Below are 19,027 nucleotides of genomic sequence, written 5' to 3'. Positions count from 1 at the left end.
ATCTCATAGATTGCATTTTAAAGTTCTGCCAGATCTGCTCTCACTTCTGCCCTTAACCAATTTATGTTGCCATTAATAGTTTTCTCCAGCCCGACTATTGTCTTCATAACTGCTACCCTGAAGTCTAGTTCTGATATGTTGCTTAGATCTATATCCATTAGATCTGCTGGAGAGGCCATTGTCTGTGGGTCTTTTCTTTGTTGGGAATTCTTCCTCCTTGTCATTCTGTTGAGTTGTGGCTGAGAGGATGTGTAGTTGAAAATATCAACCACTATCCAGGCAAGGTGAACCCTGGGAAGTTTCAGAGCAATACAAGTCATCTCCAAACCAAACCCAACAAAACAAACAAAACCCCAGCCAAAGTGAACCCCAAGAGTAAGATTTATAAAGTACAAAAACAAAAACAAGCAAACAAACAAAAAGACTGACAAGAGGGGAAAAAAAAACTAAACTAAACTAAAAGTGGGGGGTGACAGGAAGGTGGTTATAATCCCTCAATGTGGGTAAGGAAGGGTATTTCAGTTCTTCCTGGATGTACCTTGTTATCTTTGTTAGAGAACTCAACTTTCCAGAGATACAGGGAAATTAGAACTGGTATTTATATAAAGGTAGTATTGAATAGGAAAAAACGACTACATTGAAGCTTGTATCTACACATATAAAAAAAGAAAAAGTAAAAAGGATACAGATGTATGAAAAAATTGAAGTTACAAAGTTCCTATGGAAAATGTTGTATTAAACATCTAGTTGAAATGGTAAGTAAAAAAAAAAAAAAAGACCAACAATAATGAGAAAGAATTTAAAAAAGAGAGAGAGAAAAGTTGTATCTAAGAAATATACAGGTTGTTAGGCAATACCAGGAGCTTAATATACTGTTTTCTGCTGATGGTGGGGTTTTACAGTTTTATGGGGATCCTGTGGTGGTTGTCCTCTTGTTCTTTTAGCTTGTCTTCTGGGGGAGGGGCCTGCCACATTGCTTTTCTATCAGTCTTGCTTGGGCTAAGTCAACCTACCCTCTATCAAGGGGCTTGGCTCCGTGGAAACAGGTTTTTGGGGCTTTTGTTCTCTAGACACTTTTATTCTCTGGCAGCTTTTTGCCCCTGTTGAGAAAGTCAGAGTACAGTAAACTGTGTACACCTCCACCTCCACGTCAGAGAGAAGCCTCAGTCTTCTCCCCTCTGGATGGTTGAGAACACACAGACTCTAGCTCTGAAAACTCCGCTGAACACTGCACCCTCCCACAGGCAGTGCGCACACCCAGCTACCGTCTCAGTGATTGCTGGAGGACCCCACTTGTTTCTGTACCACCATGCCACCAAAACCATGAGGGATATTGGTCTGGGTGAGCCTGGTCCCATGGCGGCCATTCTTGGGACTGCACAACTTATTCAACTGGCCCCATTTTCGAAAATGTTCTGTTTCCCCACACATAGATTCCTCTTCAAAAGCTATCTATTTGGAGGACACCATGCAATTGCATTAAGTCGTTAATAGTAGAATTTCTCAAAGCAAGTGATTAATCTGTGGGGTTTTTTTACACTTTCCTTTATTTATTAGTTTATTCACTGTAATTCATAGAAGCTCCAAGAACAGTCATTATTTAAGGAACTCTTCTGGTTGGAATCACAATCAAATTTTGAACATTTGATCAAAGGAACATGAAAAGGCCAGGTCTTGGCACAACAGGTAGAAAGAACTAATCTACAATGTTGTGTATTTCAGATAAAGACAATCTTAACTAAGCTCCAAATCAACTTTTTTGGGCAAGTGGTACATTACTCTCATTAAAGAAAAGTCCTTACTGCTGAGGGCACTGGGTCTCTGGAGTTGATTTGGAAGACACGTATAAAATAGGGTGTGATTTCTTACAAGTTTGTGATTTCTTACAAGGAGGAGGAGGAGGAGGAAGTGGGGGAGAAGGAGGAGGGGGAGGTGGGGGAGGAGGAGGAGGGGGAGGTGGGGGAGGAGGAGGTGGGGGAGGAGGAGGTGGGGGAGGAGAAGGAGGAGGAGGAGGAGGAGAAGGAGGAGGAGGAGAAGGAGAAGAAAAGACAGGCAAAACTTGGGGGCTGAGTCCTGATGCACGCCTAAGCCTTGGCAACCCTGTTCACAGGAAGCTTTTGCTTCCCAAGGTCCTGGAGACAAGAGAGATAGAGTCCTTGTGATCCCAGGGCCTGGTGGGACAAGTTTACACTGATGGGATGAAGGACAAAGGAGCAACAAGGATGACCAGCAGAGCAGTGACCATGTCAAAGCCCGGATGCACTGAGCACGGGCTGGGCACAGTCCCCTCCATGCTGGCTCCTCACAGACTCTTGCATCCCCACCCTCAGAGGAAGCCCAGCCAACTTGTGGAACATGGAAGGCCTCATTGCTTCTGTTTATTTCTGCTCTCAAACTTTAGGAATCCTCTTTTTATCTTTTTATTTTTATCTTTTAATTTTTTCCAACACTTTAAAATTTAAATTCAATTAATTAACATTCAAAGTATTATTGGTTTCAGAGTACAGGCTGGGGGTTCATCAGTCTTATATAACACTCAGTGCTCATTACAAAATGTGCCCACCCTGATGTCCATCACCCAGTGGCGCCATGCCTCCACCTGTGTCTCCTCCAGCAACCCCTAATTTGTTTCATATGATTAAGAGTCCCTTATGGTTTGTCTCACTCACTGGTTTCATCTTGTTTTATTTTTTCCTCTCTTCCTCTGTGATTCTCTGTTTCTTTTCTCAGATTCCAGATATGAGTGAGATCATATAATTACCTTTCTCTGGTTGACTTATTTTGCTTAGCATACCTTCTCCTTCCATTTACATCATTGCAAATAGGAAAATTTCATTTTTTGATGGCTGAGTTATATTCTAGTGTGTGTGTGTGTGTGTGTGTGTGTGTGTGTGTGTACCATATCTTTATTCATTCATCATTGAGGGACATATGGGCTCTTTCCACAGTTTTGCTATTGTGGACATTGTTGCTATAAACATTGGGATATACGTGCCCCTTTGGATCACTACATTGGTATCTTTAGGGTAAATACCCAGAGGTACAATTGCTGGGTTGTAGGCTAGCTCTATTTTCAACTTTTTGAGGAACATCCATACTGTTTTCCAGAGTGGCTGCAACAGCTAACATTCCCACAAACAGTGTAAGAGGATTCTCCTTTCTCCACATCCTTGCCAACATTTGTTGTCTCCTGACTTATTAATTTGAGCCATTCTGACTTGTGAGAGGTGGTATCTCAATGTGGTTTTGATTTTAATTTCCCTGATGGCTAGTGATGATGAACATTTTTCGTGTGTCTGTCAGACATTTAGATGTCTTCTTCAGAGAAGTGTCTGCTCATGTCTTATGCCTATTTTTTGACTTGACTATCTGTTTTTTTGAGTGTTGAGTTTTAAGTTCTTTATAGATCTTCAATATCAACCCTTTGTCTGTAGTGCCACTGACAAAAATCTTCTCCCATTTGTGGGTTGCCTCTTTGCTTTTTATCTTGACAAAATCCCAAAAGTTCATTTTCACTATAGTTTCCCTTGCCTTTGGAGATGTGTCTTAAAAGTTGCTGTGGCCGGGGCGCCTGGGTGGCTCAGTGGGTTAAGCCGCTGCCTTCGGCTCAGGTCATGATCTCAGAGTCCTGGGATCGAGCTCCGCATCGGGGTCTCTGCTCAGCAGGGAGCCTGCTTCTTCCTCTCTCTCTGCCTGCCTCTCTGCCTGCTTGTGATCTCTCTGTCAAATAAATAAATAAAATCTTAAAAAAAAAAAAAGTTGCTGTGGCCTATGTTGAAGAGGTTGCTGCCTAAGTTCTCTCCTAGGATTTTGATGGATTCCTGTCTCACATTGAGGTCTTTCATCCATTTTGAGTTTATCTTTGTGTATGGTGTAAGAGAATGGTCCAGTTTCATTCTTCTGTATATAGCGGTCCAATTTTCCCAGCACCATTTATTGAAGAGACTATCTTTCTTCCACTGGAAATTTTTTCCTGCTTTGTTGAAGATTAGTTGACCATAAAGCTGAGAGTCCATATCTAGGCTCTCTATTTTGTCCCATTGGTCTATGTGTCTGTTATTGTGCCAGTACCATGCTGTCTTGGTGATCACAGCTTTGTAATATAGCTTGAAATCAGGCAATGTGATGCTTCCAGCTTTATTTTTCTTTTTCAACATTTTCTTGGTGACTTGTGGTCTTTTCTGGTTCCATACAAATTTTAGCTTTGTTTGTTCCAGCATTTTGAAAAATGCCATTGGATTTTGATTGTGATGGCATTGAAAGTATGGATTGCTCTGAGGGCATAGTCACTTTAACAATATTTATTCTTCCAATCCATGAGCATGGAATGTTTTTCCATCTTTTTGTGTCTTCTCTGATTTCTTTCATGGGTGTTTTATAACTTCTGGAATATAGATCCTTTACCTCTTTGGTTAGATTTATTCCAAGACATCTTATGGTTTTTGGTACTATTGTAAATGGAATCGATTCTCAAATTCTTTTTCTACAATTTCATTGTCAGTGTATAAGAAAGCAATTTGTGTCTGTGCATTGATTTTGTACCTGGTGACATTACTGAACTGCTGTATGTGTTCTAGTAATTTGAAGGTAGAGACTTCTGGTTTTCCCACAAAGTGTACATGTCCTCTGCAAAGAAAGAGAGTTTGACTTTTTCTTTGACAATTTGAGTATCTGTTAGTTCGTTTTGTGGTCTGATTGCTGTTGCTAGGACTTCTGGTGCTATGTTGAACAATAGTGGCAGGAGTGGGCATCCTTGTCATGTTCTTGATCTCAGTGGGAAGACTGTCAGCTTTTCCCTATTGAGAACGATATTCACTGTGGGTTCTTCATAGATGGATTTTATGAACTTCCCTCTATCCCTATATTATGAAGAGTTTTAATCAGGAAAGGATGCTGTATTTTGTCAAATGCTTTTTGTGCATCAATTGAGAGGACCATGTGGTTCTTGTCTCTTCTCTTATTTATGTGTTCTATCGCATTGATTGATTAGCAATGCTGAACCACCCTTGAATCCCAGGGATAAATCCCACCTGGTGGTGATGGCTAATCCTTTTAATGTACTGTTGGATTGTATTAGCCAGGATCTTGTTGAGAATTTTGACATCCATTTCATCAGGGATATTGGCCTGAAATTCTCCTTTTTGATGGGGTTGTTGCATGGTTTGGGGCTCAAGGTAATGCTGGCCTCATAGAAAGAGTCTGAAAATTTTCCTTCTGTTTCTATTTTTCTGCAGGAGATGGAACCTTCCAGAAGTGGGTGGCTCTGGTGGTGCCTTCTGCACAGGAGCAGAAATAAGCATGCCATGTGCAGCATGAGGGGCTGCCCGAGCACACTACCTTGAGATGGGGTAAGGAGGGAAACCTGGGTACAGAGCCTCCTGTCAGGGACATCAGAAGCTGTTGTGGAGATCTTCGGTAGGGTCTGGGCTGAGACCTAGGGGTTAAGAATCTTACCTTATCCTCTCTTCCCAGAGTCCCCTCCTCAGCCCCCCATTCCCATCGTGGGCATCGTGGCTGGTCTGATTGTTGTTGTGGTCACTGGTGCTGTGGTGGTTGGAGCTGTCATGTGGAGGAAGGAGAGCTCAGGTAGGGAAGGGGGTTGCTCTGAGTTTTCTTGTCCTTCTGCAGTGTTTCAAGCTCAGGTGGAAGTCTGTCCTGCCTTGTTTATGGGCAGTGTCTTCTGCACACATGTGCCTGTTAACTGTGTGCTTATTGCTACATTCACTGTAGTAAAGCAGAGGTGAGAGGAAAGGACATATTAATCACTGCGATGAATGTGGTGACGAACCCAATTCCCAGCAGACACAGGTCAGAGAGCAAAGTCCTTGCTGAGGACAGACTGCAGGAAGATGGTTAGTCTTACCCTGCCATCTTTTTCCTTCATGTCCCCGATCCCTCCCTAGGTCTGTAGTGACCATTCTGGAAACTTTCCTGTGGTCTAGGCTATCTATTTCATCTAGGATCTCGGGCCCTGCCTCCTGCATGTCATCTCATGGGATGTTTTCTTTCACCAGGTGGAAAAGGAAGGAGTTAAGCTCAGGCTGAAAGTATGTATGGTGGGGGTGATCCATTGGCCATGTGCCAAATAGTCGGAGTCTGTGAGTCTGGGGAGACTTGGAGTCTGTGGGTCTGGAGAGAGGCCCGTGTGTTCTGAGAAGCCCCACAAACGAGTCTGGTGCTCAGCCAGATCTGGAGCCGCTGAGGTCAGGGAGGAGAGCAGGCCAGGGCAGGGGGCATTAAAATCACATTTACTATGTTTCTTTCCCTTTTAAGAGAGGGAAGACGTTTGTTGTCACGAGGTGTGATATGTGAGATTTATGGCATTATTCCATCACGGGGTGTCATCTCGGGGAGGATTAGGGAGCAGTTCACAGCTGGGATGATGAACATCTCTGAACACTTGCTCTCTGCAGCTGTTCCTCTGAACAAACCCTGGAACCCAGCCCTGCTGGAACTTGGACAGAAGATAGTGCACATACACGTATGCACGTGCATCTTCTCTGGACATAACAGTTTCCTGGACAGCACACCTGCAGTGGCTGGTCCAGCTTCATCTCACAAGGGAACCCCAGCCTCTACCGTGGGCACAGAGATCACTGCTCTCACCACTGACTCCATTGGGTCAGGACACAGGCCACTGCGGCCACTCGTGGGACTGGGGGACACACTGCCACTCACACCCCCTGTCACATGCATTGTGCACAGTGGCAGCCTCTCTCTGTCCCCAGGTCATGAATCAGGTCCAGCGTGTGCTCCCCTGTCTGGTGGAGCCTCAGGCCAGGTCCCACAGGAAGGATGTGGGGGAAACAGGTCTTCCTCTTCTGTGGAGGGAGGCGGTCTCTTCCGAAGCCCTGACCGTGGAATTCTCCTCATGTTGGAAGGCCGCTGGGGTGCTGGTGGCGAGGGATGGAGAGAGAGCAACTAACTGTCATTCTCGGAGCATATATCTGAGGCTGCAGCTCGACCTGGTGCTTATTAGGCGCTCAGGTTTGCTGTGGGAAAAAGTGACTAATAAATGACAGCTGTCCTCTCGTTCCCCTGACACTATGTGATCAGACCCAGCTGTCGTCCGCTGCAGTTCTCGCTCACAAACACGGGCAGTGGCGAGCTGGCTGGTGGCATGATGTCTTGGGGCAGATTTGCCCTCCTTTGTTCTTGCTCACACTTCTTCCGAGGCGCTGATGTACTATGGATTTCCCTCATTACATAGAGAATTTATCCCCTCCTTTACCTTCAGTTACTATTTCTACTTCTCTGCATTTATACCTACTTTCTGCCATTGGAAGGGAATGTGTCCTGCTGTGCTTATCTAGACTGTGGGCAGCAACACGAGTCTGACGAGCTCCCGCCCCCGCTCAGTCCACTCTTGGTCATGGAGGGGAGGGAAACACAGGGACAGAACTGGTAGGTAGGGGACCACCAGGGGATGTAGCTATACTCACCATCAGCCCCAACTTTGCCGGATGGGGTGAAGGCACAGCCCTCCCCTTCAGGCCCTTAGGAATTCCCACATCAGGGTTAACAAAGTACATACAGTGTCCTAGGAATCCTTCCCATTTCTGGCACTCACACTTGCATCCCTGTACTGAGACTCTGCATTGTGTAGGATGAGAGAATGTTGAGGTGAACCACAGTCATACCGAGGTCCTCTCCCTTGGGAAGGACTGTAGAGTCACACTCGCACCTGTCCCCTCCCCCTCCTCCTCAGATCCTCCAGGAAAAATTGTGTGGTTGGGACCATCCTGTAGCCCCACTCACGCTGGGTGGGAGCGCACACTGTGAAGGGGTGTAAACCAGCACTTCACGCCTCCATGGCCCTGACGCCCCTTTTCCACATTGTTTCTGTTGCCTGTTCCCATTCTCCATGAAGCTGTTACTCTGTCAGCATGTGTGCATGCCCACTGTGGGATGTTATGGTTTGTCGTGTGCTTGTGGTATGAAGAACTGTGACGGAGCATTCTTCGCTGGTTCAGTACTTTTTTTCCACATGTGTACCAAGAGCCGTGTACAAGAATGTTCTTAGCAGTACTGTGTATGATGGCCCCAATGCGAAACAGCATAGACATGTATGACAGGAAAATACATAAGTTGTAGCTTATCCGTACAGTGGGATACCGTGCAGCCCCGAGGAAGACTGGACCGTGGCTATACCCTACAGTGTGGGGGAATCTCACGGACATGGCGCCGAGTGAAAGAAGCCACACACAGGAATATGACCCTTTGTATGTGAAGTTGAAGACCAGGGCTAATTTATAATGTCAGAAGTCGGAGAGTGGTTACCTTTTGTGGTGACATATTGACTGGGAATCTCTGCGAAGCTCAGCGTGTTCTGCATCTTGCTCTGCGGGTAGTGCGTGGAGGTGTGCACATGTAACATTCCCTGAGCTGTCCTCACAGGACCAGTCCTCTCTGTGCATTTTACTTTTTTAGATTTTTAATTGAAGCATAGCTATGCTCTGTTTTTTGCTTGTTTGTTTGGATAGCACTCTGACCATTTGCATCTATCGCTGAATGAGCAAAGTCCAATCCAGAATATGCATTCCTGTCAAGGCCCTTTCATCACCCCTCGGGGTTACTGTTATGGCTCTGACTTGCCAGCTATGTTCAAGGCTTTCCAAATGGGGGGTCGGCCTCCTAGCTCTCTGTGGTGTTTGGTTGGCAACCAGGACAGTTCTTTTTGGTATTTTGGGCCAGAGAGGATGCAAGTGGACTGTAGAATTTCAGCCTTTCCCTGCATTGCCACAACCCCCCTCTGTCCCCTTATTTCCCTGACCTAGGTGGCTACCCCAAGAGAGGACATCAGGAAACACACTCATCCATTCCAATCTACTTCCAAACTCAGAAGGTGGTTCTTGTGATGTGCATCAACATGTCCACCTTCGATGCACACCTCAAATTCCCATAACGAGCAAGGGCCCAGCCCCCCTGTGGCTCTTCCTTTAATAGACCATGTTTCCATTGTCTTTCTGCCTGACCATGTGGCCTGGCTGTTGGCCGCTGGCTTTAAGTTGGTAAGTCCAAAACACGGGGGCTTTTCCCATTGTTCCATTTTTTCACTGCTATGCCTCAACATAAACATTAAAACTACCCTATGAGCAAAAGACAAAATAATCCTGAGCCTGATACAGCCATGAGGTTTTGGATAATGTTGGAAAAACACTCTAATGGAGAGGACAGTGCCCAGAAGGATTCCATTAAAAAGTGGTAACAGATAAAAAATACTTTTACACACTTCTTAAAAAACAGTATGACAAAATTAAAAGCACATCCTATATAGTCTTCTATAACCTTGACTTTAAGAACACAGACGTGAACAGCTTGGTTAGGTGACCTGAGGGCAGTGATCTAACAGTTTTCCTGTAGTAAAAGCTGTTTTTAAAAAACTAGTATTGGAATCCTTAATACAATGATTTTAAACATCAGCAGCTTCACTTTCAGCTGGACCCCTAGTAAGTTTTTTAATTCCGCGGTTTGCTGCAGGACCTTTCGATTTTACAAAATTTTGCTATGTGCCTACTGCTTTGGGTGTCTTTCTTCATAAAGGAAGTTCCACTGTCAACTCATCCCATTTTCTCTCTTGATCTTTCTTTCTTTTTTTTTTTTTTTAAAGATTTTATTTATTTGAGGGGCACCTGGGTTGCTCAGTGGGTTAAGCCTCTGCTTTCGGCTCAGGTGATGATCTCAGGGTCCTGGAATCGAGCCCTGCATCAGGCTCTCTGCTCAGTGAGGAGCCAGCTTCCCCCTCTCTCTCTGCCTGCCTCTCTGTCTACTTGTGATCTCTCTCTGTCAAATAAATAAATAAAATATTTTTAAATAAAAATTTATTTCTTTGAGAGAAAGAGAGAGAGAGAGAGATCCTGCACAAGCAGCGGGGAGGGGCAGAGGGAGAGGCAGGCTACATGCCAAGCAGGGAGCAAGAAATGGGGCTTGCTCCCAGGTCCCTGAGGTCATGACCTGAGCTAAAGGCAGACACTTAACTGACTGAGCCACCCAAGCACCCTTATCTCAATCTTTCTAATGACATCCATTTGTAGTTGTCTTTCAACAGTTTCCAGCAGACGGCTCTCACACTAGAATACGGTATCCATTCTCTTTACTGCATGTGTATCCAGGCATTGAATAAATAAAAAGTATGCTCTTTAAACCGTCTCCTTCATGGGAATGTTTCAACAGGAAGAAATGGTAGCGTGATGAATCCTTGGGAATTCTCCTTGGCAAGCCTTTCAGTTCTTTGTTGTGTTGGTCAAAATTATAATTTCATCTTTCATATCTATTTCCAATTGCAAATAGTTGAGCTGTCTGTTACTTAATGTTTCCAAAGCTTGAAAAGCTTCTCAAGAAATAGGAAATGCTACTCCTTGTAGTGTCTGATGCTTCATGTCCACACCCATGTCAGTTTGTACCTCATCCATTTTGACCTGTTGTGATGCTTCCTCAGCTGCAGTCAATGGGGCAGGAGAAGATTGTGACAGAAGATTGTGTTTTTTTATATCCGTGTAATGATACATCTTCCTTTACTGTTCCAAACACTTCATCTGTAATGTGGCCCCCTCCTTTTCAGAGTCGTACTTGTTCCTGCATACAACAAATTTTGATGATCACGAGAATGTTCTGGAGACCAGGCAGTGAATATCCACTCATATACCTGGGCATTCTGAGAGTCTAACCTGAACACTATGTAGCATGTCTGTTTGTCCTCCAGGAGGGGTAAAAAAAGGAATCATAATCCTTAGCCCAGGAATGGAAGGCTGACTACATGATCCAATCACAAGTTTCTCATTTTCGATATTTTTAGAACTTGGTATTCTTCATTTCTCCTCTAGTAAAGGTATCTTTAACATCTTCACTTGCTTGGAGGAGGGTCTGATGGGACGTGGCAGCCGCGGGTCCCCGGCTCTGGCGCCAAGTCTGTGCAGAGGCATTTCGGCCTGAGTGGCACGAGTGTCACCCAGGTGCCAGGAGCAGCAGAGACAGCGGTTCCAACCGAGGGTCAGGTGTTCTGCGTCAGAGGAGTCATGACATCTGTACCTTCATCTTGAAACTTCCCCAGTGTGTTGTTCAGGGAGATGCTGCTTTGGGAAATTTCCCCAGTGTTCTCCTTTACGTGTGAGTAAAACCTTTCCTTTCCCTATTTTTTGGCTTCTTTGATTCTTTTGCTTTGAGCCCATCAAGAGGCGTGCCTAGTTTTCGGAAGCACAACTGCCAACCTGCCAACCTCACTTGGCATTTCTTTTTTAAAATTTAATTTAACTTTATTTATTTATTTGAGAGTGAGAGAGCACAAGCAGGGGGAGCCCAGGCAGAAGGAGAGGGAGAAGCAGGTCCCCAGGGAGCAGTGAGCCTATGCAGGCTGGATCCCAGGACCCTGGGACCACGATCCTGGATATGACCTGAGCCAAAGGCTGACTATTACATGACTGAACCACCCAGGTGCCCCTCCAGCACAATGTGTAATAGAAGCCATGAGTGAACATTTCGTGTTGCTGATCTTAAGAGGAAATCCAACAGTCTTTCCCCATTAGGTAAAATGTTAGCTTAAGGGTTTTCCTAAATGCCTTTAATCAGATTGAGGAAATTCCCTCTATTAGCAGTTGAGGTTTATTATGAGAAAGTGTCTGATTTTCTCAAATGCTTCTTGTCCATCTGTTAAGATAAGCATGTGGGGTTTTTCCTAATGTATTTCTAGTATATTAATATATAGTATATACCATATATATATATATATCTATGTTTTACCTTGATTAATATGGATGTTTAACCAATCTTGCATTCCTGGAATAAATTTCATTAGGTTGGTTTAACTCTATATGTTGCTAGATTTGATTTGCTACATTTTGTTGAGATCTTTGTGTGTGTGTGTGTGTGTGTGTGAGTCTACATTCATACAGATATTGGTCTGTAGTTTTCTTGTCTTGTGATATCTTTGTCTGCTTTTGTGTCTGAGTAATCCTAGCCTCTTAGAATGAGTTGAGTTCCCTCCTCTTTTTGGGGGGGGGGGAGGGTTTGTAAAGAATTGTTATTAATTCTTTCAGCATATGGTATAATTCACAAGTGAAGCCATTTGGAACTGGGCTTTTATGTGGAATAGTTTATACAATTGACTCTAAATTCTACCTCATTATAGGTACATTCAGATGGTCTATTTCTTCTTCAGTCAGCTTTAGTCATTTGTGTCTTTCTGTGTTTTTGTCTATTTTATAGAAGCAAGTTGATACTTTGGCATATAATTGTGCACCATAATCTCCTAATTCTCTTTACTTCTGTGTGGTCAGTCCTGATAGCACCTCTTTCATTGCTGATCCCAGTAATGTGGTCATTTCTCTCTCTCTCTCTCTCTTTCAGTGAGTCTAGTTAAAGATTTGTCAGTTTGGTTGATCTTTGAAAGGATCACATTTGATTCAGTTAGTTTTCTATATTTCTCTATTTCTATTTCTCTATTTCATTAACTTCTGCTCTAATCTTTATTTTTTCCTTCCTTTTTCCTGCTTTTGGTTTAGTTTGCTCCTCTTCCTCCTTTGACTTAATGTGGAAGTTCAGGTAATTGACTGGAGATGTTTCTTTTTCATACAGGCAATTCCTACTATATATTTCCTCTCAGCACTGCTTTAGTCGGAACCCCTCGGGGTTGATATGCTCTGTCTTCATTTCTATTTCTATTTCTATTTCTATTAATTTTGAAGTTTTTACTGATTCCATTTTGATATCTTTGACCCTTTGATTATGTAGAAGTGTGTTAATTCTGAATATTGTGTTTCCCAAATTCATTCCAGTTATTTATTTCTGATGTCATGACACTGTGATATTTGCATTATTTTTACCCCTTTAAATTCAATGAGTTTTTAAATGGCCTAGCATATGGCTTATCTTCTAGAAAGCTCCATGTGCATTTGAAATGAATGTATATTCTGTTCATGGCTGGAATGTTCTTTACATGTCAGACTTACACTGTTGTTTTATAGTATGGTTCAAGTCTTCTTTATCTTCATTGATTTCATTGATTTCTGCATAGTTGTTTTATGCATTATTGACATTATTGACATTTAAGTTTTATTGTCATATTGTCTGTTTCTCAGTTTCTGTCAGTTTTGCTACAAGAAGTTGGGTGTTGAGTTATTAGGTGAATGTATGTTTAGAGTTATTTCATCTTTCTGGTGACTTGACCATTTTATCATTACAAAATGATCCTGTTTATCTTACTAGCATTTTATTTATATATTTAAAGATTTTATTTATTTATTAGACAGAGAGAGACAGTGAGAGAAGGAACACAAGTAGGGGAAGGGGGAGAGGGAGAAGCAGGCTTCCTGCTGAGCTGGGAGCCTGATGTGGGGGCTCAATGGACCATGACCTGAGCCAAAGGCAGACTCCTAACAACTGAGTCACCCAGGTGCCCCCTTACTATAAAGTCCCTTTTGGCTAATGAGTGTGGCTAATGAGTGTATCCACTCCAGCTTTCTTACGGTTGCTTGCCTAAGATAACTTTTTCCATTCCTTTGAGTTTAATCTGTTTGTAACTGAGATCAAGTGCATCTACTGTAGACAGCATAGGTGGATCTTGTTGTGTGTTCAGGCTAACAATCTGCCCTTTGATTGACTTATTTAAGCCACTCACTTACAATGTTAACATTGACACTGTTGATTTATGTCGCTGTCTTACTTTTTGCTTTTTGTTTTCCATGACTCACTCATTTTTCTCTCCCTCTTTTTTTTTTAAATTTTTTAATTTTTTTCAGCATAACAGTATTCATTATTTTTGCACCACACCCAGTGCTCCATGCAATCCGTGCCCTCTACAATACCCACCACCTGGTGCCCCCAACCTCCCACCCCCCACCCCTTCAAAATTCTCAGATCGTTTTTCAGAGTCCATAGTCTCTCATGGTTCACCTCCCCTTCCAATTTCCCTCAACTCCCTTCTCCTCTCCATCTCCCCTTGTTCTCTCTCTCTTTTTAAAAAGATTTTATTTCTTTAAGAGAGAGGAGAGAGAGAGAGCGCAGGAGCAGGGGAGCAGCAGAGCAATGGCAGAAAGAGAAGCAAGGCTTCCCGCTGAACAGGGAGCCAGAAGCTGGGCTTGACCCACGACCCTGGGGTCATGACCTGAGCAGAAGGCTGACACTTAACCAGCTGAGCCACCCAGGTGCCCCTCCACTCATTCTTCTTTTACTGATAACTTCTTATTCAGTGAATAAACTGTAATATTTTCATTTTTAATCATTAATCACTTTATTTTGTAGTTATTTTCTTAAGAGGTGCTTTTGCTTTTGCCATCTTTTCCACATTTTAAATTTTGTGATTTTTTTCTTTTTATCATACCCATAATATATATTCAAATAACATATGTTTATATATTTGTATCATATCCTGGTCCTGTTATATTGCATCTTATGGTTCCAATATTGATGTTTCATGAGCTTTTTACTACTCATTTTTTCTAAGGTTACTTAACCACGGTTTTTTTTTTTTTTTCATTTTAACTTTAATTTCTTTCTATGAGATGCCTTTTTCCTCTGTGCAACTTTCTGTGTAAGTTTTTTGACACATAGGTTAAATAGAGATTTCTCTAGAGAAATTTGTTTCTTTAAATTTTGGGGTATAACCAATCCAGGACAATTATAAACTAAGCTAATGATCTGAAGCTATTTTGGACCAATGGCCAATGGGAAAGCAAATTTGGACTACAAATCACAGACGGCTTAGTCTGTGTCTGCAAATTTTTGAAATAGCTGTTTGCTCACTTCTTCCCGAATCAAAGGCAAATTTCTTTAGAATGTTCTTGCACTTGAAGATAGAACAGATTTGATTTGTGTCACTCTGTTCCAAGGATGTAAATCTTAGATTCCCAGATTTTCAGGGAGGGGATGTTTCTCCTGCTCCTCACATGAAGCTGCTCTGGGTTTTATCTCCTCTCTGTAAAGCTCCTGAGCCCAAGAAGCCAAGCTAAGACTTTCTGGATTTGAAAAATATTCTACGGATCAGAACAAGTATTCTCTCTGGCTTAGGGCTCATATTTAAATTTTGGACTAATTGATTTTTCTCTTGATCGTTTTGTACTTTTGGGTGATTTTATGTTTTTTCTATCATTTTCATTTTTAGGAGAAGAGGCAGCCTTTTTTCTTAAAAAATTTGTTTTATTTTAATTCAATTAGCCAACAGAGTACATCATTAGTTTCATATGTAGATATACAACTGGTGATAGCACCAGTGCTCATCACCTCACGTGGAGAGGGGGCAGCCTTAAACCTTAGTCTACCGTGTAGATGGAAATGGAATCCTCAATAAATGTTTTTCATTTCTGCTCTGTTTTAGGCATTCGAGTCAGTGCTAAAGTGTAAGTCACCTAAACCAATGATGATCTGTGTGTCCTATAAGCCAGCCCTGGTTTGGGAACTGTTACTCAGGCCACAGAAAGTACACACAGAAGTTGGAAGTGAGTATAAGCCAGAAAGCTCTCCCTTCTCCTGTCTGAGACTGGTTATTTCCAAACAAAAATGAGGATGAATATCACATCATTGGACCTGCTGAAACACTGTGATCATTAGCTGTTCATGGACCAGAGATGAAATAGGCAGTGTCTACAGAGGAATGGTTTTCAGACTTTTGTGGAGGCCACATAAACCTGATGAAATTATGGATACTCTCCCCAGAAATATGTACGAATAGAAAGAAACATCAAATGTCAGTGTGTATATGAGGATCATCTGAGGTGACACAGATCTGGGTTTTTAATCCCAGGAAGAGACAAAGGATGGAGAAGATGTGTTGAGCAATCAACAATGCTACTCCACTCATCTGTGAGTAGGGACTGGAGTGGACAAACCTAGGCCATAACAACCATTAAGGAAACAAGTTGAAAGATGCCACTTATGAGTCACTCCTCATCCAAGCAGACTTGAGTGCCTACAGTGTCCAGATCAAGTTCCAGTCTCAGATCATGGCTCCAAATATGGAAATTTGTCATTCTTTTCCATTCTTGGCTCCCAATGTCTATTCCCAGAACTTGTACCTCTCTTGCCATGTGCAGGAATGCCACACATCAATAATCTTGGGGACACAGACAGCTCCATCCACAGAGAGGAGAACCCACTTTGTCAAACAGTCCAGCACTTGGACATGACATGAAGCTTCAACAATCACATGACCACCTGCCAGACTCTGACTCTGGACATGTGACAGGCACACTGAGAGAGGATCCATGCTTTAGGCACAGGGGGTCAGAGCAGTGTCACAGTCATGTCATGCAGCTGTCAGGGGCAGCAGCAAAGCAGTCCCAGCTGCCAGGTCCAGTGTCCTCCCTCAGGGGAGTGAGTGGTGTCGATACCCAGCAGCAGGCACTGGCTGTCTGTGGGCCCCCATCTAGGATCCAGTGTGGATTCTGCTTCTGTAGTCTCAAGCCTATATTGTGGCTTTCCTGGAAATAAAAAAGGTCCGATATATTCTCTCTCTTCCCTAAGTCTCTCTGTAACTGTATGTATGTATCATGAGGAGTCAAAAACCCACATAGGGAAGAGTTTCCAAGAGCAAGAATTCAGACATCTTTTACCAATTTTATAGAGATATGATTGACATACACCATTGCGTGAGTTTAGGGTACAACCTGATGATCGATACATTTCTGTATTGCACAGTGATTACATCCATAACATTAGCTAACATGTGCATCATGTCACATAGTTACCATTTCCTTTTGTGTGATGCAGACATTTAAGATCTACACTCTCGGTAACTCAGACCTTTTATGTTGAGATGAAAACTTCCTCAGTCTGCCACCTGACTGTGCCCCACAGGAGAGAAAAAAATGCATCTCCCAGCATGTCTTGCATTTTTCTCCCTACAAAAAGACATCTGAAGATTTTACTTATTTATTTGATACAGAAAGAGAGAGAGAGAGTGAGAGAGAGAGCATGCGCGAGAGAGGCAGGGAGGGGTAGAGGGAGAGAGAAGACGTTTCAAACAGACTTTGTACTGGGTGCAGCGCCCAACATGGGCTAGTTCTCATGACCCCAAGGTCATGACCTGAGTGAAACCAAGAGTGGGACACCCAGATGTCCCGCAAAAACCATTTAAATGTGTCTCACAATGAGGGCTCTCATCAATGACTTCAGTGTTCTCTATCTGGTGGAGTGACAGGATTGCCTGTGGCTTTGGTATCAAATACTCAGGCCTCTCCCCAGTCCCACCATCTTAGAATGTTGGGCGTGGGTCCAGGAATCACTTAGGCGATAAGCCCTACAGGAGAGGCTGATGCACAGCCATGTGGGGATCCTGCTTCCTGTGCTTGCTACTCAGTGTGGGATCTGAAGACCAGCAGCAGCAGCACCAACCTTGTTATCAACCCAGCATCTCACACTCTACCCCAGACTGTCTAAATCTTCATAGTCTAGGAAATTCCTGTGAACACTGAAGCCGTGGCCTCCCTGGTCTCTGTGCCTTCTAGATGCAGAACCAGACTGTGCAGTGCACTCTGGGTGTGCGCTCTGATCAGCCTGCTTAGCCCCGAGGAGTCCAGGGTTTGGTCCTGTTCCTTTCTCTTCTATGGCCTTTGACCCATGGTGACCTCATCTCTGCTGAAGGCTCTAATCATCATGTATATGCTGTCACCTCCCAAATTTATTTCTCCAATCCGGATATTTCTCCTCCCCTGCACTCTGTATCCAACTGCCAACATCACTGCATTTCTAGTGGACATCTCAGATTCCACATGCCCAAACTGGTTGCCTGTGATGCTGCTTCCCCCAGTGTCCTGCTTCCAGAATCTTCCCCATATCCAAGGAAGGCACTGCACATTTCTACTTGCAGTCTGAAATACTGGATGCCCTCATGATTCCTCCTACTCACCGCCCAGATTAGGTGGTTAGGAAATGCTGCAAAGTCTATCTGTTAGGAAATGCAGCAAAGTCCATCTGTAATGGAGTAAAGGAGCCATCGTCCCTGTCTCAGCTCAGGTGCTAACTGGGTCTCCTTCCTCACAGCTCCTGCCAACTTCCAACTTAAACACTTTCCTTATTACTGCACTTACACAATACACAGTTCACCTCCAAATGACACTGGTTTGCATGGTGCGTGTGCACCTGTGTGCGGACTTTTTACAGTAAGTCCTGTCCATGCATTTCCTCATCTTTGTGGTTTCCGACTAATTTTTGCAGCTTCATTCATTGTTAGAAGACAGTTTTCTACATGTGACATAAACGTGTGTTAAGTGACTCTTCACATTATCAGTGAGGCTTCCAGCAACAGTAGGCTATTAGTTCTTATGTTTTGAGGGAGTCAAAAGCTATACTTGGATTTCTGACTGCACGAGGGGGTCACTGCCCCATCCCCACATTGTCAGAGGGTCAAGTATAGTCTGCCCCTTACACTAGAAATACTCTCCACAAGACCAGCACATTTTCCCTCTTCTTAGTCTCACTGATTTGTCTCAGATGTAAACATAGCATGTCCTGTGTGAGGCACATGACAGTTATCAGTTGAATGAACGAGCAGATAGAGGACTCCTTCTTCTAGATGAGTCTCTGGCACAGCTGTTCCGAGGCAGCTCCCACCCTACATGCTCCCACCTCACCATCAGTGCTGCCTCTCTCCCCTCACAGGGTTGCCCTCCCCTCCCTCTCTCTGCTCAGCCCCTCCCCCCACACCATCTCTCCTGCACAGCACAGCACACAGAGTTCTCTCTCTTGAAACACTGTACTCAGGCTTTTTGAGTCCTTTCTCCAACCACAAAGAGATCTACATTAGACTCTGGTTTATAGATCCATGAACTTGGATCCAAGCCAGCGCTAGGATCATTGAACTAGGGTAGGGGAGAGAGGGCAGAGCAGCTGAAGAGAGAAACTAACTGATGTTTATTAAGGCTGAGAAACTTTCAGATTCCTCCTCTATCTCCAGAATCCTAAGAATAATCTAGAAAACAGGTCTAGAGTGAGGGGAAGAGATGGATGAATCTGAAAGTTCATCTCTCCTTACCACAGAGACGCCTGTGTGCAGGGGACAACCTAGGCCTGTGGGAACACAGCCCAAAGGACACCTGCT

The 19,027-nt window shown here is 43.6% G+C and overlaps 2 protein-coding genes across 4 annotated transcripts in view; both read right to left on the bottom strand.

The window, feature by feature from the left end:
* The window catches only part of LOC125101807 (DLA class I histocompatibility antigen, A9/A9 alpha chain-like), a 343,654-nt gene that overhangs the window by 129,218 nt on the left and 195,409 nt on the right, over positions 1–19,027 (bottom strand). The gene's annotated exons all lie outside the window — the stretch shown is intronic.
* The window catches only part of LOC125101803 (DLA class I histocompatibility antigen, A9/A9 alpha chain-like), a 249,173-nt gene that overhangs the window by 129,423 nt on the left and 100,723 nt on the right, over positions 1–19,027 (bottom strand). The window lies entirely within an intron of this gene.

The sequence above is a fragment of the Lutra lutra genome, chromosome 6 (genome assembly GCF_902655055.1).
Source record: "Lutra lutra chromosome 6, mLutLut1.2, whole genome shotgun sequence".
NCBI lineage: Eukaryota > Metazoa > Chordata > Mammalia > Carnivora > Mustelidae > Lutra > Lutra lutra.
This window is presented reverse-complemented; position numbering and strand designations above follow the sequence as displayed.